At 37.7% G+C, this 27,293-nt stretch overlaps 1 protein-coding gene and 1 pseudogene across 1 annotated transcript in view; one reads left to right on the plus strand and one right to left on the minus strand.

Annotated features, from left to right (window-relative positions):
• Positions 1–27,293, minus strand: part of Fbxl7 (F-box and leucine rich repeat protein 7) — a 364,155-nt gene that overhangs the window by 189,580 nt on the left and 147,282 nt on the right. The window lies entirely within an intron of this gene.
• The window catches only part of LOC116083808, a 42,688-nt pseudogene continuing 34,386 nt past the window's right edge, over positions 18,992–27,293 (plus strand).

The raw sequence follows: 27,293 nt of genomic DNA on the forward strand, positions 1-27,293 counted from the left end.
TTAGATTCACAAAACCTGTCATCACGATGCCAGGAGTTAAGTTCAAATGTCTAAAAGGAAAAACACAGCAGTTATACCCAGAGCTTTTGAGTTATGACCAGTCATGTGGATTTCTAAAGAATCTTCTACTATAGGGTTTCCCTGTAAGAGGTTTTGCTATTACTGTACCACCAGTTCTAATGCAGGGTGGCCTTGGACTGTAATTCCCTCTAACATTCCCAGTTATAATGTTTCCAATGGGGAAAGGATAATTTTTTATATGGGCAAAGACAGTTTGGTATCCAAATTAATTTCACAAACACATTGGATTCAGAATCTGCCAGACTTTTCACTGAGGACATGAGGACAAGTTAACTTGGAACAGTAGGGAAAGGCGAATCCCATATGACTGGTTCTAGGATTACACTGGCTCCAACAGACTGTCTTCATTTCATTCTCAGGGCAAGTGTCTGACAATCTCAGTGACACGTGTGAATCCCCAGTATTGGTCACCATGTATTCTTGCCTAGTGATTCAATCCACTGACACTGAAGTAGGTCACCACTTCGAGTGCTTCTTCCTCCTTCAAAGCTCTCTGTCAAGCACTACTGCACTCTGAAGCTATTAAACGTGCACCAGGAGAAGGGGCCCGGTCCAAAAACATCAATTTCACCTTCTAAGTTACACTGAAAATTATATGAATTGAGGATTTTCTGCCCTAATTCTGAATGCTTAAGTCTTGGATAAAATTCAGTTGTTAAAATAATATCCCTAGAGATCAATATATTTTGTTCGTTGCTGTACAGACAAATTCAGTGAGGAGAAAGAACAGAGAAGAAACAAAGTCCTCAACACCAAAAACAGGGGAGAGCAATGGTTTATTTATTTATTTATTTTTAGCAAGATATGACTGTTGAAATCTAAGTGTGGGATGGGTAACATAAAAAAAACAAAAACATTGTTCTTTAAGGTCTTGATAGATCATTGTGATGAGGTGGTCCCACCTAGACACCAAGGGCAGAGCAACAAAGTTCTAAAGGAGTGAGGATAAGGGCATGGGAGAGGGGCAAATGCAAGCTAAGGCACCCAGAGAACTAAGTGGATCCATTTCATTTGGAGCCAGTACTCAATATAGGTTGTGGGCCACAAAGTCCTTAGGATCTTCATAAGCACATTCTTCAGAAACCGAAGGAGTCAGTCACCGAGTTCTGGGAGCTACCCCAACAGAGTTGCTGCTAAAACCATCGTTGCCCCTATGTTGTTTGCATGTATGTTTGCTCTGTTTTCATCTGATCAAGCTTAGATTAGTAACTGCAGAGTTGACACTATTACATTATGATACTATTACATTGTGCTCATACATTCTAGGAGTAATGCAATGTGTATCCATACTAATAAAAGTCTGTATGCTGAGGTATCAGGCTTATTGCTAAGCCCCCAAACAGGGTCAGTCATTGAATTCTAGTAGTAACAGTGTAGGACATGCAATGCTAACCCATGTTACCAATGAAGGCTCAAAGTTAGAGAGCTGTTATGCAAAGTAACCAGACAATACTGTATATTTACTAAAAGGCTATGGTTAAATTCAAACCTAGATCTGCCTGAATTTTTCTCTACAACCTCTCATTCAGCTTTTAATGTGGCTGGACTCTTCTCTTACATATCTTCCTTCCTCCTCCCATTCCAATCAGATAGCTGCACTATACAGATGCCTTTCATTTAGCCTTAAAATGCCTTTCAGGGAAAGTGTTTTCCTCTGTGTTCTTTGGTTTTTCTGGCCATTTTTTTCTCCCCTCATATACTCTAGAGACTATCTTCATTTATATGTATTATATACATTTCTTACAGTTTACACATGTAGTAACATAGTCAAGGATAGCTTCCTGGCTGATAGCCACACAATGAACCACAACAATCAGATGAGCAGGGTAAGATACCCTCAAGTATGCAATACTGACTTGGTTAGGATTTCTATTACTGTGATAAAACACTATTACCAAAAGCAACTTGGGAAAGAAAGGGTTTCTTTTAGTTTATAGGCCCATATCACAGCCCGCTCATTGAGTTCATAGCAGGAATTCAAGGAAGAACCAGGAGGCAAGAATTGATGTCAAGACCATGAAGAAGTGCTGCTTACTGGTTTGCACTCTATGGCTTGCTCAGCCTCCTTTCTCATACTATCTAAGACCACCTGTCCAGGATTGGACCACTGCCTATAGGATGGTCCCTCCAATAGCAATCACTGATGAAGAAATTTACTACAGGCTTGCTTCCAGGCTACTCTGGTGGGGGCATTTGATCAAGTTGCTCCTATTAAGTTCCATGCAGCATGTTGAAAGCAAAAGGAAGTAACTATGTTCACCCAGTCAGTTTTAAATGCAGACGCTATTGGATTTCTGTGAACCCAACATGTGGCAGAATATGAGACCTGGGAAGGGCCTAAGGCTGTGGAGCATTCTCATGTGCTACTATTTGGACATATTCTCCAATGTTTTGTGTTCGAAGTGATGTCACTTAGCTGAGGGCTCTTTAAGGAGGTCTACCTAGTGGTGATCACTGAGGGGGGTTCTCCTAAGAGATCCAGATTAGTTCTCTGCAGAGAGTAGTTATCAAGGAGCACTCCTGGGTTCTTCCCTGGACTCTAGCTTATTATGTAAGCTTGTTCTCTCCCAGATGATGGCACCTGCCTCTATGTGATATGTGAGAAGATCTTCACTAAAGGTAATCTCTTGCTGATGCCACGGTCAGAATTGAGCTAAATCATCTTCTCTTCATCAATCACTCCATATTCTGGTACTTTCTTATACTAATAGAAAATATACTAACATGGTGCCAGGTTAAATTTCTCCAGCTTTCATCAGCTCATAAGTTTCTTAAGAGCAGGTACCTAGGTTTATTCACACATGTACCACTATAATTTTGCAAAATGGTTTATGAGAATGCTGCAAAAGAAAGCTGGATGCGAGCGCATGATTGACAGAAGTGGCAAATGTGTGGGTAGGTAGCATGGACTGTTGGGGCATGTTTGCCATTATATCTCACAGTATATTAAACATTTTCTAAATGATCATCGCACTCAAAACTTAACAGACTTTTATGTTCTGAAGTTTCATTGTCTAAGAGCCTTTGACAGACAAGACAATCTCTCCTTTTTCATATACAAAGACTAGAGCTTCAGAGGGATAAAAGGAGGCAAATATCTTCAAAAGTTGATAGAAAAAAAGATTGTAATTTCTGATCTTTGAAGTGGAAAAAAATCAATAAAGTAGAGGATTTCAGGAAAATTATTTCCTGAACAGTTTTTGGTAAAATTTGAATTATTGAGAAGAAGAGTCATCAGTCCTAGCCCCAATCTCCCACACTTACCATCCGCTCCCCTTCTTGGGAACAGTTGTAACCTGAGGGGCTGTGTGACACTATGGCTGCCCTTTCATATATCCTCCAAAGAGGACTTCAGATGTGAAACAAACACCCACCCCTGACCCCACTTGCACACTAACATGGCTTACATTTTAAAGCACAACTGATAAGACCTGAGACAACTACAGTATATTGGGAGGTCTCATTCAGCAATTCTTTTTGAGACTTGTCTACAGGAAACACAAGTTAGACCTCCACAGAGTGAAGAAGTACCCTGAAGGTGACCTTGGTTGCTGCTCTATCCTGACCGAGCCCAGCTTCTCTCCTACATGACATTCCTAAAACAAGGTCACAGAACCCTGAAGTGCCTCGGTACAGTCACAACGTTGCCACCTGCAGGCTCTTGGCTGATTAATTTAAAACAACAGTAAATGATTCAGTGAGTAGAGGGTTTCAAAAACAAGAAAAATTGAGTTTCAGTTGCCAGGGACTATGCCCAGTTGCCCCTGCACCCTTGGGGTGACTGATTAATTCTACAATCAAAGCAAACATTTCCTCCTTCAGTACATCACATGAATATGCACCATCTCTTCGCTCACCCTCCTCTCAATCTTAAATTAAGTACCACCTACTGTTGGCTTTTGGAAGCACTACAGGAGCAATAATCAGTGTTCCCGTCTGTCTGTTTGTTATGGCTAAACAACGTCTGAAGCTCTAGATGCATATAAATGAAACTCGGTGAGCCTATATTCTCACACATGTTTTCAACACGTAGGGAACCTCAGATAGGAAAGTGTTTCTTCAGGGTCTAAGCATGGGGTCGGAGACAGTCTCTACCAGTTGAGCTTTAACCATGTTAAAGCATGCAACAGCAGCTCTCCTCCAACCTAGTATCCTTTCAGAGATCTCAGAGATAGGATTTTGTTCATGAGTTACTCACTGATAAAGATGATTGTACTTTTGCAGCTGCATATAAGCATTTAGATCAATGTGTTGTGAAAAGAAGACATGGGTCAGTTATGAAAAAATAAAATGTTAAAGCGGTATTTCATTTCTATGATGATATTGAAAATAAATTGGCATATCATTTCTTATATGGAAAGGTTGGAGTTGAGAAGCTGGCTCAGTAGATCAAGGGCTCGCTGTGCAAAGGTGAATACCCAAGTTCAGATCCCCAGCAACTAAGTAAATGTCCAGTGAACAAATCAGCTCCAGGCAATCTGCGGACTCAGGATGCATAAACATAAGAGGCCCAGAACAAGGTAGATCTCTGACTAAGCAGAATGGGAGTTCCAGGTTCAGTGAGAAATCCTAAGTCAATAAACAAAAAGAACAACTTAAAAAGATACTACACACACATAGAGGCGCCTACCACAAATATATACATGCAAAAATAAATAAGTAAAGGTCAAAGAAAGAGGGCCTAGTAGGTGGAAGTAGCATGACCCATGTTTTATGAACACGCAACCTGTATGCTTTCATGTATTTCCCAGTTTTCCTTGTGGTTAAATTTAAGTAAGTCCATGTGACTGTAGTCTAACCAATAGAATGTGGGCAGAGGTGGCAAATATCACCTCCCATCTGGCAATGATGCCCATGCAGAGCCTCCAACATCACTCCAACATCATCTGGCAATTCTGCTGACCGTATGTTGCTCATTACAAACAGGCTGGAATCCCAAAGGCATCAGTGTCATAGTAAACTCTGTAGCCCCATGGTCTCGTCTGCCTCCTAAGCACGCCAGTTTATGATAGCATCAATTAGAAAGCTTCCTGATGGGTGCTTGCATGTGTTTCAGGTGGTAGTGGTCACAACAGAATCTTCTGATTAGCAGATAGACCTGTAATACCCAGATGACTGACTGATATACTATCGTTAAATTGATGTGGCCAGGCAACCCTTTTTTTTTTAATTGAAAATATTTTTTATTAACTATTTTCTTTATTTACATTTCAAATTTTATTCCCTTTCCTCATTTCCCTTCTGAAAACTCCCCTATCACCCCTCCCCCTGCTCACTAACCTACTCACTCCCACTTCCCTGTCCTGGCATTCCCCTACACTGGGGCATAGAGCCTTTACAAGACTAAGGGCCTCTCATCTCATTGATGTCCCAAGCCAGGCAATTCTTATTATCTGAAAAATTTAATCCATTCTCCAAATAAGAAATAAATAAACAAATAAATAAATCCCTTTAGCTCATGTTCACACTCTAAATGCTTAGTCTTTTTAAGTTAAGGCAAAGGAAAATGTAAAATCAACATTAACCCTCTTTTCTGTAGTTTAATTCCAATCATGAGATAAATGATTATATTTAGTGCAGATTTTAGTGATCATAGTGAACTTTACTGATCGATCACAAAGCTCATCGTTTTATTACAGAAAAAGAACATAAAATAGGAATAAAACATCAAAAATATGCATTTCACAATTCTTTATGAACTATGATTTCTAGTTTTATATAAAATACTCTAGTCATATTGTGAGTATATATAAACAACATTTAATTACATAAAATTTACCCATCCTTTTGACACTGCTGAATATGTCAAGAAACTTTCCAAAAGCATGCTTATTCTGTGATGTCACTTTCGAGGCTGCTTAAGGCCTTGCGTTGCACTGCCTTCGATACCTCCACTGATAAACACCAAATTTGATGCAGGTTTGGTTGTTGCTATGAGGAGTAGTATTATGTTGTGCAAACTTACAGAAACATATGTATTAACCTGTCATTACACATTGTAGATAAGTTATAGGTCCCTGAAGTTAGGGAAACAGATGCTAAGTCTTTTTGTATGATGTTTAACACAAACTGCTATAGCACACTATAACTCTACTAGGTTTGACATATCCTACACAAAACCCATGTGTTTCCTAATGCATCTGCTCTTATACACATTAGTTAGCATACTTAAAAATCATTTCCCCTAGATGATTCTTTTATTCAATGTTTTTTTTTTTTTTACATTATGTTTATGGGTGTGGAGGATGGCATGCATGTGAGTGCAGTTACCCACAGATGTTAGATCTCCTTGAAACAGAATACCAGATGTTGTGAACTTCCTGGTGTGGGTGCTAAGAACTGAATGTGGGTCCTCTGTGAGAACACTATAATCTTAACCTCTGAACCATCTTTTCAGCACCTTCCCCATGGTTCTTTAAGAAACGGGATATGCTACAGTCATTTTAAAATTTATATCCCAATCAAATATATGTCCTAATGGGTCAGTTTTAAGGCAGTGTTTCCACTCCAATATAAGTTACAATATCATCATTTAGACAGTGAAAGTAACTTAGACAACCACCCTCATGGAATTATTGTGGACATTTGCCAAAATAATACACAGGCCATCAGCACACAGTCACAAGATCTCATTAGTAACCAATAAAATTCAGCAAAATTACACCGATACACTTGTCAGTCAATTCTAGAAATCCGTACAGTTTGACATTATTCTAAGTTAAAGCTAGCTCATACTGAAGATATATATATATATACATATATATATATATATCTTTTATATATATTTATTGAGTCCAATTCATCTGTATATTTATTATACCAAATCAAATTTACCTCTTTTACATCAAAAAGTCAGGAATGGTGTAAATGTCATTGTACCTATATTCTATGTTATCATCATCTCCTTTTTCTCTTTGTGACTTAATTGCTAGAGAAGATCCACAATTGTTAATCTAATACCACACAGTATTTCCAGAGGTTTACCTAAGTCAAACACCATTGAGTTGTCCCTACTCAGTTGGATAGGTAGGTAGATAGACAGATAGATAGTCAGAAAGACAGACAGACAGACAGACAGACAGACAGATAGGTAGATAGATAGATAGATGCCATTAGATGCTTCAGGAATAGATGTGTCCTTTAGGTATGTCAGTTTTTATGTGTTTTATTTTTTCAGAAAATATAGTTTTCTACAGTTAATTTATAAGAACGTGCTGTCATTTGTGTTTGAGTACAAAAGAGATCCTGAGAAAATAATTTCAAAGTCAACAAAATGTCTTTTGGATGTTAAACTATCCAAGCTTGGACTGATATAGAGGCATTCTCTGCCAGCCAAGTCACTAGAACGGAAAGCAACTTCCTTACCAACCAACATCACAAAAAGTAGAAGAAACACTATCCTAACTAGCTCAAGTGCTATACATTTGTCTATGCATTATATTGGGGGAAAGGTAATTTTTAATTGATACATATTAAGTATGAATGTTGATTGGTTATAAAGTGACAATTCAATATAATCTGCAACATGTAAGGTTTAGATGACAGCAATTCATATCTCTCATCTCAAACACCTATTGTTTAAGAAATCTTCTCTTGGAGGTCTTTGGAATTCAGTAAATCATTAGCACCCACATTCACCCTACCGTGCCAAAGAGCACCAAAGTTCATTTCTCATGTCTTTCTAGGATTTACACACATTAAGAAACATCTTTCTATTCCACAACTCTTCCAAACATCAAGTAATCATGATGTTAGTTTCTCTTATAAGAGACTCATACTCTTGGCATCAATACATAAAGAAAGTATTTATCTTTCTCTCCCAGGCTTATTTCTCTCAGCATAATGTTCTCTACACACATCTGTGTTGTTGCAAATGACAGGAGTTTCACTGTTTTTATGGCTGAGTAACATTACATTTTGTATACATACCACATTTTCTTTATCCATTCACCCATCAATATACATGGCTTTTAGGAACAGCACTTAATGAGCGTGGAAGAACTCAGAGATCCTTAATACACTTATTTCCTTTCCTTTGGACATACACCAAATAACATGGTTGCTAGGTCAAATATCTCTTTATTTAGATTTTGGATGGATCACTGTACTGCTTCACATATGGCTGTACTAATTTATATTCCAGGAGTCTACAGAATGCCCTCCTTTTCCATATGCTCACTTAAGTTTGTTATTTGTTTCAGACAATAACGAACCTAACCCAGGTGACCTAATTTGCTATTGAAATTTTGATCTGTATTTTCATGATGAGCAGTGATGGTAAGCATTCTATATACCTATTTACAATGTGTATATATTTTTATGGAAATGTCTGTTCAGATCACTGTCCTAGTTCCAAACCGCATTTCTTGGGTTCAACTTGCCCTTCCTTCCTTCCTTCCTTCCTTCCTTCCTTCCTTCCTTCCTTCCTTCCTTCCTTCCCTCCTTCCTTCCTTTCCTTCCTTCCTTTTCGTCCTTCCTTCTTACTATTTTTGAGTTTTTATACTTTCTTGACATTACTGTACCTCTTCTGGGCTTTCTCTCTGCCTTCTTAGGTCATGTCATCACCATGCTCTAGCTTTTAGTCTTACCTAATCATCTCGGATTACTTTTGTGATCTTTAACTTATGCATTTGGATTCTCCTCCCTGCATTTATGCCCAGAACAATGCCCTGAAGAAATTCCCACAGACTTTCTTCTAGCTGTCTACATCTTATGCTTGAGCTTAAGCTACTATGAGTGCCCTTCCATGTACAGTGAGCCATATGAGAATTTTTTATTATCATTGAGCTTAGAAAATCGGTCTTTATTTTGACTTGTTTATCAAGAAGATTATGAAACAGTACCCAAATACCCATGGTTTCCAAGTAGACTAATCAAAATCAGCAGCTTCTCCAAGTAGACTGTGGGGAGCATAAGTTGATTCATAGCTCCCTGTTGCATATTATGAGGAAATTACAGCCGAGAAGGTAATCATAAGTCATGTCAACTGAACAAAATGCTCACAGAGAGATGGACCAATCATTATAAGTGTGTACTGTACTTCCACGAGATTTCTGTTTAGTTCACAGCACCCATATTGGGCTGCTCCAAACCACCTGTAACTATAGCTCATAGGAAGGCCCTGCCTTCTTTTGATCTCTGTGTGAAAATGGACTAATGTGTAGATACCCTGACATAGATGTACACACAATTTACAAAATAAGAATGAAATTGAAAGTAATGGCTGAATTACTAGCTATATAATATTAATAATAGCCTGAATGAAACTTGAGTTACCCATTCCCCTCAATTTTAATTCAAAAATATCAGCAACATAAATCTCAAGGTGAAAATATATGGTACCCAATCCCTATATCCTTTAAAATCAGTACCATTCAAAGAATCCTCCCTTCTCAAGACACAGCAGCTGCTTTTACAGGACTCACAGAAGCCATTTGAAGAAGTCATTTCATTGCGATTGACACAGTTGCCACTCACATACAAGTTCTAGGAAGGGGAATATAATTTTGGAGCATTGTGTCTGTCCTCTTTTCTGAAGAATCAGTACTCTGAACGTGAACATTCCTGAGATCCAAAGTTGAGTGTTCTGATTATTACTTCCAGGCTCAGGAGCAATACATTCACACTTTATGTACCCTTGGAGAGGATTACTATGACTTTTTTTCTTCGCTGTGTGTTTGCATTGCAGATTTTTAAAAAGATTTTATTTCTTTATTTTACATATATGATGAGCACATGTAGTTGTTTTTCAGTCACTCCAGAAGAGAGCATCGTATCCCATTTTAGATGGTTGTGAGCCACCATGTGGTTGCTGGGAATTGAACTCAGGACCTCTGGAAGAGCAGTCAGTGCTCTTAACTGCTGAGCCACCTCTGCAGCCCTCATTGCAGGTTTTAACATATATTGCTATTCAGACTAGAAAGTGACAGTGGGAAACTGTGAAGTGATGGCTCTTCATCTTTCTCAGCCAAGCTGGGAATTAGCTGCTGGGAGGAGCACTGAGCGCAGCTGCATCTCCCACACAGGAGGCACAGGACCAGGTAAGGAAAAACGTCAGTGTGTTCTGCCTGGGCCTGCACTCTCAGTGTTCCGCATAGAAACACGTCTTCATGCACTCATTTTCCTTAGATGAAGCATAGCAAAACCGGCGCTAGGATAACAGCCCCCTGAAGATTTGCCTTCCCTTTTTGCTTTTGCCACTACTTCAGTTATTTTTTTTTTTAATGACGGGTTATGACAGTAGTTGAGAAAGTATGACCCAGTCACCTGAGACAAATATTCCAAAGAATGCCATTGTCTAAATATAATCCATGACTTCTTAAAATTATCCCCAGTAAAAGAAAACTAAATCTAATGTTATTGAAACTTAAGCTGAAATACTCAAGACCTACTCTATTAAAACCTCCTATTTTTTTATCTTGTTTGTTTCTGTTTGTTTAAATGTTTCTTTGTTTATTTTTGAGAAAGGGTATTTCGTAGCCTCAACTGTCATTGAAAATGCTATGTAGTCATGGGTTACCTGTAAATCATAATCCCTCTGCCTTTGCTTTCCACGGGCTAGAAGAATTACAGGCAGGTGATAGTCTTGTATGTATTTTTTTTCTATGGGGAGCAAATGGAAGCCTCCTGCATGTTGGGCAACAGTACTGACTGCATTCTAACCTCAGCTCTTCAGACATTTCTTGAGTACAGTGATTCAATTTCTAACTCCCTCTCTACCTTAAAAGCAACAGCAGCCTGGTACTGGTGAGGTATACATCCTTCCACCATGAAAGATATTTTTGCATTTACATTTCTACCACAACAATCTAATATGCATATTACAGAATGGAGCTTTTAAAGTTAGGGACCATATTTTAATTTAGGTAATTTAGGTCTTTGTAATATCACGAAAAATCAAACTGCAGGTGTGGGCTTTATTTAATGATGACCTACTGTCAGTGTGGCCATGATTCGCCATGTGGCCATTTGTTAGGTTTGGATCATGAGTCCTTTAAGAGAGTTTGAGGTACTGGTTTCCTTGGCCAATCCATTACTAGCAAGTGTATCATGGAATAAAGAGGCATTAGGTCTTGCTTTAGGAGCTGGAGCCTCAGTGCCTGAAGGCTCAGCATACAAATGAACTCTGTGTAGCATAAATCACAAAAGATCTAATATTTAACTGGGTAGGAGTCTTTTCGGGCCCTAAAAGAAATATTTTCAGAAATATTGTATGAAACCGTAACTATGATGAGAAAATTTTGTTTTGAAATACCCAAGTAAGATTTTAAAAATATAAAAGCAGAAAAATGATTTTTATGACATAACCATATTTCATACCTCTTAAGTTACAGTCTATCAGCCTTGGCATCAACACCTACTGCAGTTAAAAGTACCAAAAGTGGAATAAATAAGGGGACTTAGACCAATCAGATAGAACAGCAAAAAAGCAAGCAAGAAAAATCTCCCATACATCATCCTGAGATCAATTCCAGACTAACTTATAACTTGTTGCTTTAAAAATCCACCCCCCGAAAATGTGTCTTAGACGCAGAATCTTAGAAATAAAAAATGTCCTCTTAGATGACTCAGTCACTGTTTTGTAGATAAGCAAAGTAAACACAGTGCTCTTGTTTCAGAACATGTTCAAGACTAAGCAGAGAAATGGATGGAAAGTTTCAGACATTCTAATACAAGATTCTCCCACTCCAAAATAGTGCTCGGAAACAGTAATGCCAGTGAAGCTCTAGAGAGCAAAACACAGGACATCATCAATATGTCAGAGATAGACTTTCACAACACAGACTGACTTCCTGTGAGTGAACCTATGAAATCAGCATCAGGAATAAAAACATTCAGGTGTGAAAGTTACAGTCAGGAAGGGAATCATCAAGTCAAATATGACTAACCCATAGAATCAATTGTTGCCCAAACTCACAATTCTTAAAAGCGCCTCTGCTGAGTGAACACTCCACACAACAGAGAAGAAGGGTACTGTGCTGTCTACGATCACTAGATAAGACTCCTCAGAGGCACAGCCTTTTTAGACTTGGTGTTAACGAATGAGTAGAAGTTCATTTGGGACGTAAAGAAAGGATGGAGAGTCCATGAAGAAGGGAATACAGTGTGGTCAATTTGCTGTGTGGTATGTGGAGAAGTGCTTAGGGGAACAGCATGACTAACAGGCATTTTAGGAAAGAAGGAACTGGTAGAATGGGAAATCCAGTAAGTAGTAACTTTATATGGTAGGCAAATGAATCACAGTTGTATTTTACAACCCAGAAAAGGTGTGGCATAAAATACAAGGACAAAGAAGTACTTCAGTTTGCCTCCTTTTTTTTTGTTTGTTTGTTTATTTTGAAAAACTTCTTTATTCATATTTGTTAAGAAATGCTACATGTGATCACAACACCAGAGTTACAAGAATTACAATTGTATCACTAGCCTGTGATATCCAGTAAAAACCAAAAATACACAACTTTTGTTTTTACCTGGAAAAGAGACAAAGAATGATTTAAGCAATATTTACATGCTAAACAAACACAAAATGGAACACAGTATTAGAACATTAGAACATAGAAGGAACACAGAATAGAATCATTGCAAGGTTTTCTGAGAAGCATTCAGTCTGACTTGCCTTCAAAACCCCGGAGCAATGATGACCAAGTAGACAAAAAAGGCCCATGTGGATCAGTTTAATTCCAGCTGGGGAAGAGAAGATCCAGGAACTAGGGAGTGTAATTTAGAAATGATTAACAATATGGAGAATCTGATTTAGCTCATGTGCTTTTGAGTTTTCACTCATGAGAAGCTACCACTAGGCTCCATCAGTGTGGCCAAGTTCTATCATTCAGAAGGAATGAAAAATAACCAAGGAATAAAACAGTCACATGTTCATTCTTGGTTCAAAAAGAAATCAAATCCAAACCAACAGTGAGTACTCATATGATGACACAAGAACATTTATTATTTTGTTATTGTTGTTGATTCTGAGATGGTAAACTATATTCAGCTCACTGTTAATTTCAGATAATGCCCAATTTAGGAAAAGCAATGTTTAGCCAATACATAAGAAATCTGATTCTTGGAACTCATCCATAGCTAATGTACTCAAATTAACATAAGTAAAATATAAGAACATTGTAAAGGCAAATCCCACTTTGACTCAGTTTCCTTCTTAGGGATTTAATGTATGATTTCATGGTAGGCTCTGCAGTTGATGCATTATTCACCTGACTGTTGATCTACTTTGTGTTCATAGTGAGTTGTGACACATCAGCTTGCGGCAATAGAAGAGGACGAATGAGAAATTCTGTACTCTCAGGTTTACTGGGGTATCAGGGTGACCACTGGTGTATATGTAACACTCAGAGGTCTTTCTAGGAGTTAATTCTGGAATCTTAAAGCTCTGTATGGAAAAAATTCAGGAAATTTAGCTTTTTGTTAACAAATGGCAACAGTAAAACCTCCAACAAATGACAACACATCAAAACCACCTGAGATAATTATCAGTTACATTTTTGTGGTTGGAGATATTGGACTGAATGCTAACACAATGGTAAGAGTGGAAGGGGGTTGTGTTATAGCATTGAAATGAAACAATCAGCCATCAACCCCTCTATGGTTAAAACCAAAAACTCCTAACATAAACAGTGAAATTCCAAACCTTGAGAGTTATGATAATGAACTTTGTGGATTGGAACTCTTCCCATAAGTAAGAGGGTAGTTCGAATTGTGAGTATGATTTATGAACAGAAACCATACACCCAACTGGATTAGATTAGCTGTGTAGAATTGAACCATATAAAAATTGTTTTGCAAAGTAGTGATTGTTGTCAGTGTCTTTGTTTAGTGATCCTGATGTTCTTGCAACATCTTTTTGAAACTTATTATTTAAATTTCTCCCATACAGTGTATTTTCCCTTTCACTCCTTTCAGATCTTCCCCAACATCCCCACCAACCCAACCTTATGTTCTTTCTCTTTCTCCTCTCAGGATCTGAAGTCCAACCCTACCCAAGATGCCATTTGCAACTTATACCTGCTGCTGCCAAAGGAAACCCAGGTTCTTTGTTTATTTGGTTGGTTGGCTTGGTTTGGTTTGGTTTTTTTCAATGAAGTGTCACCGGGTATATAAACCACATTCAAGGGCAGGCATCATGCCAAGGAGTGGATGGTCTCCATGTTTTTTGTTTGCTTGTTTGTTTGTGGGCTTTTGGAGTTTTGTTTTTGCTTTTTGTTTTGGGGGATTTGGAGGGATACTTTTTGTCTTATTGAATTATTTCTTTTCCTTCTTTTTTCATTCTTTCTGCCATTTTTTCTTTCTTTATCTATTCCTTTTTTCTTTATTTCTTCTTTATGTAGTTTGTTTGTCTGTCCTTGCAACCCTTTTTTGACCAATCACTAAGAGTGATGACTGTTCACTCTATTTTTTAAAAATGGCAGTAAAAGTCATTATATACCAGTTTGCTTCTCTTTAGTGAAAGTTAATATCCCTGTATCAGTTATATCAAGGATCTAAATAAAGTTACAGTTATGTATACACACATACACACACACACACACACACACACACGTTGCTGATGACTAGACCCTGGGAACCTTATACCTGTAGGGAAGGTGTTCTACAGTTGAGTTATGTCACCAGGCACTGTATAGTCACTCTGACAACAGTAGCATAATTTATGACATCATCTGAATGAGCTCAGAATGGCAATAGCTTGCAACAAGCCTTTCCCTCATCTGACTGGCAATTTCCATACTGTTACTTCTAAGCTGAGTAGCTCAAAGGTAGCTCAAAGCCTAGTGCCACATACTAAACAGTAGAGTTCCTTTTGAAGGAACTGACAGGGACTAAAGTCTAGATTTAGTTCTTCCCCTATAGACTACTAAGACATAAATTGGACTGATTCCTTCCATACCCCAGGTTTATACCCAAATAGATATTCTTACTTGCAAAAGAATCTGCTATGGGAAGCACATGCTTTGTACAGTTCTGGTGTGCTATCACTAGCCACATGCCTTGTTGCTATTGGATTTTTTTTATTCTTTAAGGAATTAACTTTTATGGTTTAAATCAGCAAAAATGTGTTAGTTAACTAGAGAAAATAAGAATGAAGCCATATTGATGGGCAGTAAACCTTAGAGATATAATTTTGTATCACTAAAAGCACAAGACCAACCTTCTATGGTTCCTGTACCATGTCAGAATTTCCTAAGAGACCCATAATGATTTAAGCACCAATGATGCTGTTGGAATCAGTATAGACTTATCCTATGACCATTCCAAAGGACAAAATCCATTTAAAGAATATTATTAGCTTTAGATGTATTCCTCTGCTTTATGACCTGACTAATTGTAATGGCTATTCCTGTTTATCACCTTGACTATATCTGGAATGAACTACAATCCAGAATTGGAGGGCTTACTTATGATCCAGATCTTGAGGCATAGTGGCTATGAAAAGCTTAGGCCCAGACAAGGTAGTACACACCTTTAATCCCAGTAGACTAAGGCAAGGAGATCTCTGAGTTCAATAGCCTAGGACAAAACAAGTCCCAGATCCAGATCCACCTTTAATCTGGGTCACTACTTCTGCTAGAGACCTACATAAGGACATTGGAAGAAGGAAGATTTGCTCTTCTTCTACTTGAATTTACTTGCCAGCACATCTGCTAGAATCGACTTCTACAGAAAACCAGCTGAAACAACTAGCCTCGTGGGACTGAGTAAATACTAGATTCTTGGACTTCCCTGCCACAGCTGCCCATTGTTGGGTTAGCTGGACTACAGACTGTAAGTCATCACAACAAATTCCCTTAATATGTAAAGATATTCCATAAGTTCTGTGACTCTGGAGAACCCTGACTAACACACATGTGTTAACCAATAGTGAATGTATTAAAATCCCTGTCTAATCTTCAGCTTCTTGTGAAGCTAAGAATAGATTCGATTTCCTCAAAGTGGAATGTGCCATCAATGCAGATGGGTCTACAATCAGCTACACAATTACAGGTTCTTTATCAAGAGTCAACCAAATATGGGTAAAAAGTAATAGTCCTTATTAAAAAAAAATCACAGCATACATACAATCTCAGATATTCAGGAGGCAAAGGCAGGAGAATCTCAAATTCAAGGTATGTCTGGGCTCCATAATGAGTTCAAGGCTAGCTCCTTATATTCAGAGTAATCTTGACCCAAACCAAACCAAAAATTCTAAATAAAGAAAATACAGAATTATCAGTATTGAAACCAAATATACACCATCACCAAATATGGACTCAGCATGTTGTATATACGTACATACATACATACACAAAACTGTACAGATAGATACATATATATGTGTATGTGTGTATGTATGTATGTATGTATGTATGTTGTGTATGTGTGTATGTATGTATGTGTATATATGTGTAGGTGTTTGTCCATACACATACAAACATTCACACACACAGATATAGTTAACAATAATAATCAAAGATAAAGAGGCTATGAACTTGAGATGGGGGGGTACATGAGAGTGATTTAAACAAGATGAAGGACTGGAAGAAGGAAAGAAGAGGGACATGAGAATATTCTATCTCAATATCTCAATCAAAAGTATTACAAAATAAAATATTTTTAAAAATTAAAAACAAGTAAGAAAAGGATTAATAAAAGGGAGAGAGAGGGACAGACAGGATGGATGGAAAGAAGGAAGGAAGAAAGGAAAGAAGGAAAGAAGGAAGGAAGAAAGGAAGGGGAGGAAGGAAATGCTGTATTAAATGTATACAGATTTACCTTTTGTAAATATTACAAATACAGTATAAAGCATTTTACATGGCATAAACATTTTAGATTATATGTTAATTAGAGATAATTTATATTCCTTGAAGTTGTAAAGGCTTTGCTGTTTTCACATAAAGAAATTATTGTTGAATTTTGGTATCCTCGGGGGTCCTGGAATGGCTTCCTCATGGTACTGTTATGATTCCATATGAAATGGATCCCTCATGGTACTGTCCCTATGAAATGTCCCTACCAGCTCAGGTGTTGAAGTTTAGGTCCCTAGAGGGTGGCACTGTTTTTAGAATTTAAGTAGAAACTTAAAGAAGTTGAACATTGTTAGAAGAAAGAAGCCACTGTTTAGTATCTTTTCAATGTTATACATAAATCTTGGTTCTTTCCACTCTGTTTCCTGTCTATCATGAGGAAAATCTTCATCTGCCACAAGTTCTTCTTGCCATGGTGCTCTGTCCAAGCAAGCATGAGCTGAACATTCTAAAATGTGGAACAAAAATTCTCACCTTTATGTTGTCTGCTCTGGTATTCTGATCCAGTGGAGATAAGAAAGATATCTTTCAGTGCAATTATTTACCAGTTATTCCAAACTCAAATGCCTTTTAAGGTTCAAGAACACTCAACTGTATTTCAGTATTTCCCTCAAATCATAGTTTTAATTTTCATGAAAATGTAGAGTCACCATCAATTGAGGCTAAAAATGGCCATCGAAAACATTTTTACAAAGTATATAAAGTAAAAGACATGGACAAGGGACAAGAACTAAATTTAGAAAAAATAAATTAAAACTCATTATTGACTTTACAACTTCATATTTTAAAAGATGTCATAGGTTGTTCTTTCCAACATAAAAAATTCCTATAAGAGAATTATCTTTAGAAATGAAGTGGAAACAGTGCTGGCATATCTAATTTTAAACAGGAGTGAAAGGAGAGCCAATACTGGCCAAAGTGTTTCAGCCACATAAAAACAAACATTGCGGACATTTTGAAGAGTTAAGATCTTCAAAATGATACTTTTTCCAAGTCCGTTAAAGACATTCACTGCTTAAGTTTCTGGAAGAAACCCTTCTAGAGATATTAACATGTCTCAATAAAGATCCCTTGTAGTTATATTTTTATATGATCAAACCAATATACATGAAGACATAATGATTCCCAATGTTATTTCTTTCCCTAAAAGAGAGGCAGAATAAGGAAGAAGTTTCTCTTTGACATAATCCAGAGTGCAGTCATGGATGGCATAAGGTGGGGATGCTTTGTCACTAATACAAAAAGGATTTTTACATTTATTTACTTAACATTGGCCGCTTCTCCCACATAGAACAGTTTCAGATCTGCTCTAGACATCTCATATTTGAGATTCTCTTGTTGGAAAGATGCTTCTTTAGCCCAGAGAACCTCAAGTATTTTTAAAAGGCTATGCATTTCCTTCTGGCCATGTCTCCACGAATATATCAGATCTGCTTTCATTCTGATCCTAGAATCACAGCTGGATCTTCATAGTTTTGAAACAACCAAATCCTTATGTATTTTTCTTGCTGTTTCTATTCACCTTTGGCCTTCTAATTTGCCCCATGGTTGCCATAATCCCCAAAGTTCTGGTCTTTTTGATACCAGAGGCCATCATGTTACTTGACATTAAAGGGTTTTAAAAACAATAAGGACTCATCAAGGGGCAAAGAGCAACTAGCACATCAAAACCACAAAGTAAGAGTCAGAAAACATTAATCAGAAGACACAGAAGTAAAGAATATTAGTTAAAACTCATTGATGCCTACTTTCTAAATGAGAACACCCAGCTTCTTAATATGCCTACTGCTTCTAAGAGAGGAGAGGAAATGAAGAAACCTGGCAACAGTTTTTGGAAAAGTGCTCCAAAAATACAAGTCAAGAATGAAATTATATTAAAAATGGGAATGACCATTTAATTAGTATCAAATGAGTTGTCTGAGAGCGAAGGAACTTAGCTGTGGAGTTTAAGAGTGAAAAAATAAGCCCATAAGACCTGGTAGTAAAACATCATAGAGAGCAGCAGAACCTTTTACTCCTGGACTCCAGGCCACCCTTGCCCTTGAGCACAATGGAAGAAGATCTAACAATCAGAACAGGAGTATTACTCAAGGAGAAGGCAAAGCTAACCAAAGCCCATGAAGCTCTATGGTGAAGGGAGGACTGGAGGTCAGTTCAAGAACAGTGCATTTGTTGAACTGACTCGGATTTTGTTAGAGAATATAACAAACTGGAAGTCCTCATCATATGGCATGTCTTTGGACAAGGAGAAAATCTTGGCTGTGCCGAAGGAAAAGTTGGAGGAAGCAGGGCGATCATACAACATTCAGCAGGAATGCAACAGTTACAGCAGGAAGGGCACTTACAGGTTTGTCCGTCTGTCTGTGTGCTATTAATTTGCAGTGCTGGGGATGGAACCCAGCTATTGAAGTGCTATACGATTGAACAACATCTTCAGGCTGTGACATCAATTCTAAACATTTATTTTCCATTTTTTAGTCCTGCATGTGTGTTTGTGTGCAGGTTTGTGTACATGAGTGCAGGCACCCACAGCCAGGGGCACAAGATCCGCTAGAGTTATGGATGATTGCCCACTACCTAACACGAATGCTTGGAAGTGACATCAGACCCTTGGGAAGAGCAGCAGTTGTTTTAACTGTGAACCTTCTCTGGCTCCAAGACTTTTAGTTTTAAATAGAAGAGATGAAATGCAGAATATAAAAACTCATTCATACTGCCAATGACTAAGATAGAAGTGTTAGTTATTTTTATTTCTACCTGAAATGCCTTAGCATGATTCAAATGTAAAGTTTCACTTTTGGCTCTGATGTAGACTGGCTTTCTGCTACAGCAGATACCTCTGCATAATGAAAATTCATTACCTGATCAATCTACTTAAGCAGTGGTCTTAAAAAAGCACCAGGCTATGCCTTCATCCATGCCAAACTGTCCAAATTGCATGCAGTCTCTGTTGGGTTCTACTGGGTCCCTATGGCAGAGGGAAAACAGGCTAAATCAAAGCAATGTCTCTTAAGTCATCCTCAGGAAGTGGAACACAGCCTCCATCCATCACTACTCATTGGTAGAAGGGACATGACAAACCTGAGAGCAATGGAAATCAGGTGTACAAATGTCCCTCAGTGGAATGCAGGTATACAACTCTCCCTGAAGAGCAGTAAAAAAAAATGTTTATGAAGAGTAGAGCAATTTTCAACAATGTACGTTTCTTTTAGGAGAGCTACTTTCTTATTTAAATGAACATTTTCTGAGAACATTTGAAATCTAAACTTGAATGCAGATCATGGAAAGAATAACAGATATAAGGCAGAAAGAAGGAGTAGCAGGTGTAAATGTCACTTCCTAATACTCTGACATATGGGAAAACTTGTCTAGCAACTTCAGGACATTGTAGCTGTCCCATCTTAGAATTGATATCGATTTCATCGGATTTGCAGTGAGAGAAGAAAGGTTCTCAATATCAGATCAAGTTACACTTCATCATAGGGAATGCTGCAAAAATAAACAAGAAGAGATATAGCTAGGCATGATGTTTCATGCCTGCAATCCCAAGGTTTATGTAGCAGATACCAAAAGATCGAGACTTCTAGGTGACTTGTGGGTACATGGTACAAGATCTGACTTTGTTACATGAGATCTAGCCTCAAGGAGAGAGACATGGAAGGAGGAGAACGAGGAAGAGGAGAGGAAGTGTAAGAAAAATCAGAAGCAAAGGAAGAGGAGATATAAAAATAAGAAGAATAAAGACATAGGAGGATGAGGGGGAGGAGGAGAACAACAACAGGGGAGCAGCAGCTGCATCAGCAAGAGGAGAGGAGGGGATAGGAGAAGGAAAGAAGAGGAGAGGAAAAGAGAGGTGGGAAGGGGACAGGGACTATAATGATAGTAATGGTGGGGAGGGAGAGGAGAGGGAAGGAGAGGAGAGGAGAGGTAAAGAGAAGAGAGAATTCAGTGGAGTGGGTATCAGTGGTACAGCCATGGATAAGTTGTCCTTACTTCACAGAATAACTTACCTTCCATGCTCAGGTAAGTAGCTCAAGTTAAACAGGGTAAGGAGAGGGACATAAATATAGCAACATTTCTGGTAGAGAAAAAAGATGCCAGTGGGAGAAGCTTGGGGATTGAGGGAAGGGAGATGGGAGAGTGTAATGAGGGATAAAAACTACTAAATCTCAATATACAAAGTATGAAACTGCCAGAGAGGAAAATAGAAAAGAAAGGGAGAATTTATATACAATCATTTAGAAATTATTTCTTATACTGAGGTTCTACCAGAAGACTATTAATGTAGATTACAGGAAGGATCTTAATGTACAATGCAGATCCTCACATTTCTTAACATCTCAGTTTGGTTGCCAGCAGTTGGTGTTATATTAATAAGTGGGTAGTAATAATCATTCTATTAACAATGAATTTTTTTCTTTCTTATAATTTGATGGTAGGCTGAAGAAGCAAGACAGATTTTTACTTTTGGAAAAAAGAAAGTTAGCAGATGCATTTTGCCCACTCAAAGAATTTATCCTGTGCAAATTCTTTTCTAGAGGCACTTTCTGCAGAGTCTGGATTTGGTTCAAGGAGCAATAATATTGATAATTATCCAGGTTCTTTGAAAATAAAATCAGAATGTGGAAGAGTAAAGCAAAAGGGATTTACTCTACAGAGTGGATGGGGACAAGAGACAGACATCTTTTTTCTTTGGTAATTTGGACTCTAGGGATATTCCTGCTGATAAATATGAGGCTATTCCTCAAGGAGTCTGAACAGAGAAAAACCAAGGGGATATGCCAATATTCCACATCATCAAGGGAAGCTGCCTGAGTAACAGATGCACAGGGGTACAGAATTTACTACTGAATGTTTTGCAAGATTCGATTTGTAAGAGCAACTGTGCCAAATGTAAACTATACTGAAATATCTGGTCAAGTTTATTCTTTCTCCCCTCCACATCTAACATCTTCTTTATAATGTAAGTACCATTAACAATCTGATATCTGTCTTCTATAATAATACATTTGCTTCTAAAAGTAAGCTGATATACATTCTATGGTCTTTTTTTAAAGGAAAATATTCTCATTTGTGGTCTTTATTTGTCTAGGAAAAAACCTGCTTTAATAGTGATAGAAGTCTGGACTCTGACAATAATTCTTAGACCACAGTTCTCCCTCTGAGAGTCATCTGAGTCATTTCCAGATGTTTCACATTCTAGTTAAAGCTCAAAATAAAACAGCCTGGTTGATATATTTGTTTATGTCATGTATATTTAAATTAAAAATGTATGTGTATGAGTTTTCCTGCATGTATATTTGTGTGGTGTCTGCAGAGGTCAGAAGCAGGCACTGGGTCCAATATAACTGGAGTGACAGACAGTTGTGAGTCACCATAGTGCTGTGGATCAAACCCAGGTCCTGCACAAGAGCAAGAACTTCTACTTAACATCTTCCAAATATTTCCCAGCCCTGGTCACCTGTTTTAAATGCATGAATTTTGTCTTTGGATTGATTCCTATGAATGAAATAAAGATGTGTGGATATACACAGCTTAATAATAAAAAGCATTGCTAGGTCACAATTTCCCAAAGCTTTCCATCTCCCATCAACATGGTGTCTACAAAACATAAACAAACAAACAAACAAACAAACCCACAACTATTATCTTCTAGGGGAAAAGAGAAAGTTTATTATGAAAAGAAAAATGACTATGTCTCAGAAGCCCAGATTCAGGTTATCCCAAATTCCATGTAGCCTTGTGGTTATTAGCTTCAGAAAGTCCTAGTAACAGACTAAAGAAAATTATAAATCAAAACTTCCAATGATATTGGTGCGAACAAACAACTCTCAGCTACAGGCCTCGGATGTTGTTAGTATTCTCCGCTTTTCCACTGATGGGACCCAGGAGGGAGTCTGTACATTCCATAGAATCTACATAATGGTCTTTAGGTTACATGCAGAGGAGGCCAATCAATGGTTGTTAAGAATGCTAAAGATGGCCCAAGACAATTTACAACATTCAAAAGTCTCCACACCAGCCTCTGTAGTTGTAGTCTCAGCTCCTTTCCAAGAATTCTCATTTGGAAGGGTGTAAGAACAGTTCCTTTCTGCCATTCTCACAAGGCCTCCAGTCTCAGGATATTTTTAGTTTGAACAAATGTGACAGATAAACCTTTCCATTTTATTGTTTCCCTAATTGTCTAGGAGGCTGTGTTCTCTTTGTTTGCATTTTTCCTCCCGTACACTACTCATTACGCCACGCACATACTTTCCTCTGGTTGTTTTGACCCCTTTGTTATTTGGACTGTAATTACCTTCTCAAAGCCTATCATCTGTCATTGGACCTTTCAGGGGGTGACTCAGAATTCCTGGTTGCAAACACAGTTTGCTCCTACCAGTTTAAACCGAATTAGATTCATGAGCAGCACCGAGAGCTCACGAAAGGTCCAAGGAGAAACAAAAGGTTGATCCTTCATGTAGCATGATGGTGGGCATCCATGTTAGGCAGCTCCTCATTCCTCTACACAGCCTGTCTGCTCACGCCAAGCTCTCCTGGTCAGTGCTCTGACTGACATGCACAGTTGGATGTTTCTGTCACTCAGCATAATTGATGTCAGGAAGCTCCTCTTCCTTAGGGTCAGAGACTGACGCCTCATGGTCAGCTGCAGGAGGGACTGGGCCAGCTCAGCTCCATCATGTTTAGGAGGCAAAGGTCCCCCAAGTACAGGAAGCCATTCAGAAGTCAGCAATCAGCAAACATTTGAAACATCTATTCCACGGAGACTGTCTCACATATATTTTAAATTTCATGGAATCAAAACTTTAAATTTTCTTTTTATATTAAAGGATTGGGTCATGAAACTAAAAACACCAACCTATATGATAGTCATATAATATTCTCTTTTAGTATCTTTCAAGATTGATAATGACCAATGTTTGAACATTCAGAATATTTTCATTCATTTCTAAAATGTTGTATAATGAAATAGGAACAAAATTTTAATATTTTAAAAGGTCCAGTTAGATTTCTCATGTTCATCAAAGAAATAATATATTACTTAGTTACCAACTTTAACACTACCTTCAACTGTGTGTTAAATAATCTCTAATTTTTTTCTATATAATTCTTGTTCACTACAGGTCAGTACATACAGCTTCAAGAAGTTTTACATCCAATTTTAATGTATATCAAGGCAAACCATCTTATTTCAGCTCAATATTTTCTTAGAAGTTTTCAAGTTCATTCCTCAAGTAAATACTTTATAAGGGGTCCAGAAAGACAGGAAGATACTAGGATGTATTGAAGAATAGAATCACCAGATAGTATATATATGATGAAAAAATAAAGAGAAAATTTATAATCACTTTATACATTCTAAAGAAAAAGGGCATTGAACTCTGATTGTAGCAGCATTGATGTTATATGCTAGTATAAAAAAAAGTGACGTTGGGATGACATTAGATCTTCCTACTTATAAACACAGTCTGTTTCTTAATGTTTATATCTATCATAAATTTATAGACTTTTAGAAAGCTCATTCCTGGGTAATCTATCAGATGTTTCCCATATATGACTATGAATGGAATCATTACCATTTTCTACTTCAACCTATTATTCTAGATGTATTTGATTCTACAATACATCAATTATATGGCCTATGTATCATGTGAGCAATTGGCAGAGTGATTGCTACTAATAATTTCATTGTTTTATATAATACAGTTAGACAAGTGATAGGAGCAGTGTCAAAGTTAGAGTGTCTATCTTTTATTACATGTGTTATGTTTTCAGAGTGATGTGTTCATTAAATATTCACTCTCCAGAGGTTTTGGTCCTCTTTGTCCATACTATAGGAACTACATGTATATACACATCCTTGCCACCTATAAAACACCAGTGACTCACAACTGACATACTTAAAAATGATCATAATTCACATGAATTGGAAACCACATGCAGCTTCCCAAAGCTTATTTATAACCAGACCTAAAACCCTGTCTTTAGCAAGCACTGTCAAATTATCCTTCTCTTCAAAGAATGCATAGTTCAAATTCTGCTGTACATCAAAAACTAAAAATATTGGTTGATTATGAACACATTGGTAAGCGCACAAGGAAAAAACTCCTACTTATTTAAATTTGTAATAGTGTGTTAAACAAAATAATAAGGGTAAGCATAATTGTACACAAAAATCATGTGATACTACTTCAGAGACAATCGTGACAGTGCAGAGTTCTGGAGAGGCACATTTCTGTCCTAAAAGAGAGTCATAATGATGAGGGGCCTATACCTATAGTTGCAGCTCTCAGGAGGAGGGTGAGGCAGCAGGACAGTCTGTTGTAGAAAATGACCTCAAGGTTAGACGACAGTATATTGCACACCCCCTCTGAAACATTCGAAAGACAAAAACGCAATGACAAGAAGAACAGAGGACAAAAGAGAACTTGAGGCCACAGTCCTAAAGACTGAAGACATCAACAGGTCAGAGCAGCGTTGCCACTCTCTGAGATGACACAATGTGAGATGCTGGGCTCTGTGACTCCCTCACCTTCTCAGTGCACAATTTCCCTAAAGTGAGTGACTTAATCTAATGAGCATTTCAGTTGCTCTCCATTTTTCTGTCCCAAGAATCTACATTTCGAAAGGGTAAATGTGTTACCCAAGACCATGGGAAACGGATACTATATCTGAACTCACAGAAACAGAACTATTTTAGGTTCATTGAAACCATAATTGCAGGCATGTGGATTAAGACATTCAACTGTTGTCTGGGTCGTGGCTGATTGCAACACAACATACATGAGGTGATGATTAATTTAGCTAAAGTTGTATATGTAAGTCAACTGTCTTGTGATGAAGAGAAGCACAGCCCTTGTTTATGTTCGTACTTAAGTAGCCAACACAGAATGTCTAATGCGTGGACCGGCACATATTCTGATGTGGGAATCTTCAGAAATAGGGCTACCCCAGTTTCTCCAAACAAGCATTCTACAGACACCATTGCAGACAACACATTCCAGTTAGCATCAATGGATATCCGAGCAGCCATTTGCAAATTTCTCAGCATGTGCATAGTATGAAAGGTAAAAATGGTTATATAAATTTCTGACATGTATTTTTACATTCTAGAGATTTATAAACACAGAGCCCACAGTGTATATCTGAATAGAGGAGGGCTGATGGAAGAATCCTATTACATGATGTTTTTCTTCTAAAATGAAATTTCAGCCTCACCAATCCAAAATTTATCCAACACGCACAGGGAAAACCACCAAAAATGTTGGATAGTATCTCTCATAGTTCAGTATTTCAAGGGGCCAAACCAGGAGGCTGTTTTCCTAATCAGGAAGTAACTCTGTTCAAAGAGTAAAGCTTTGGGGAATAGTTAGAGGTTTTGAATACTCCAAATAACCTTGAATCCTTCAGAAAGTAAATTCAAGATGAAAAAGAGCCATAAGCAATAGACATCAAGAATATTAAAATAGAGAGATTGCTTCCGAATACTTATCACACATTTGAACTGTAGAGTCTACAGATGGCCATGAACCATTTGCTAGAAATCTGTTTTGTATTACATTTTATTTTTTAAATAACATTTCTTTACACCATTAAGGAGCAGGGCATTCTCTTTTAAATTTATTTCTACACAAGTGAATGCCTTGCTGCTCTCTCAGTGATGCAAATGAGCTCATTAAAGACCCTCCTATTTCCATGTCAAGGTAAGTAACTGGGAATTGCCAATTTCATCTGTCCTGATTTGGGACCCATTTAGGAGTAGGCCAAGGAGTTACCCACCCTTGCCCTAGACTGAAAAGAAACAAACCTTCCTCCGAGAAATAATTGGTTCCACTGGCGATGGGAGGTTAAGTCAGTTTAGTTGAGTCTAATTAGTTCACTGTTTGCTTTATTTGATTCAATTGAAGTTAAATGGACATTTGCATGACCATAAACCAGATTTCCATGTGTTGACAGGTTCATTGCTTTTAAATGATGTTTATTAGTTCTCTAAGTTTGAGTCAAAGTCATTAACATTTTTAGTGAACGAATACTACTTTGAAGAAAAGTGAAATCAGTTTGGACATGAGCAGTTAAAAGAAGCTGGAGGTGCCTGCCATTGCTGGTAGCTTCTGCACAGAGCCACCCAGTGACAAGAGCAGTATCATTACAGACAACCACAGCGAGGATTCATGGATAAAAAAAGTGGTTTTCATACCTATAATTTTTTTTCAATTAACTATCACACACTGGAGGGACTTACATTACCTTATATTGCCTGAAAGAAAGAGGAGATGGAAGGGGACACAGGGGGTCTGGAGGAGTTGGTGGAGGTATAGATGGTGGAGCTGATTAAAATACAACTTTGTATACAACTATGAAATTCTCAAAGAATTGATAAAATTAATATTTGAAAAAATGTATAATGTTTCAATCAAC

Source organism: Mastomys coucha, unplaced genomic scaffold, assembly GCF_008632895.1.
Source record: "Mastomys coucha isolate ucsf_1 unplaced genomic scaffold, UCSF_Mcou_1 pScaffold8, whole genome shotgun sequence".
Lineage (NCBI taxonomy): Eukaryota > Metazoa > Chordata > Mammalia > Rodentia > Muridae > Mastomys > Mastomys coucha.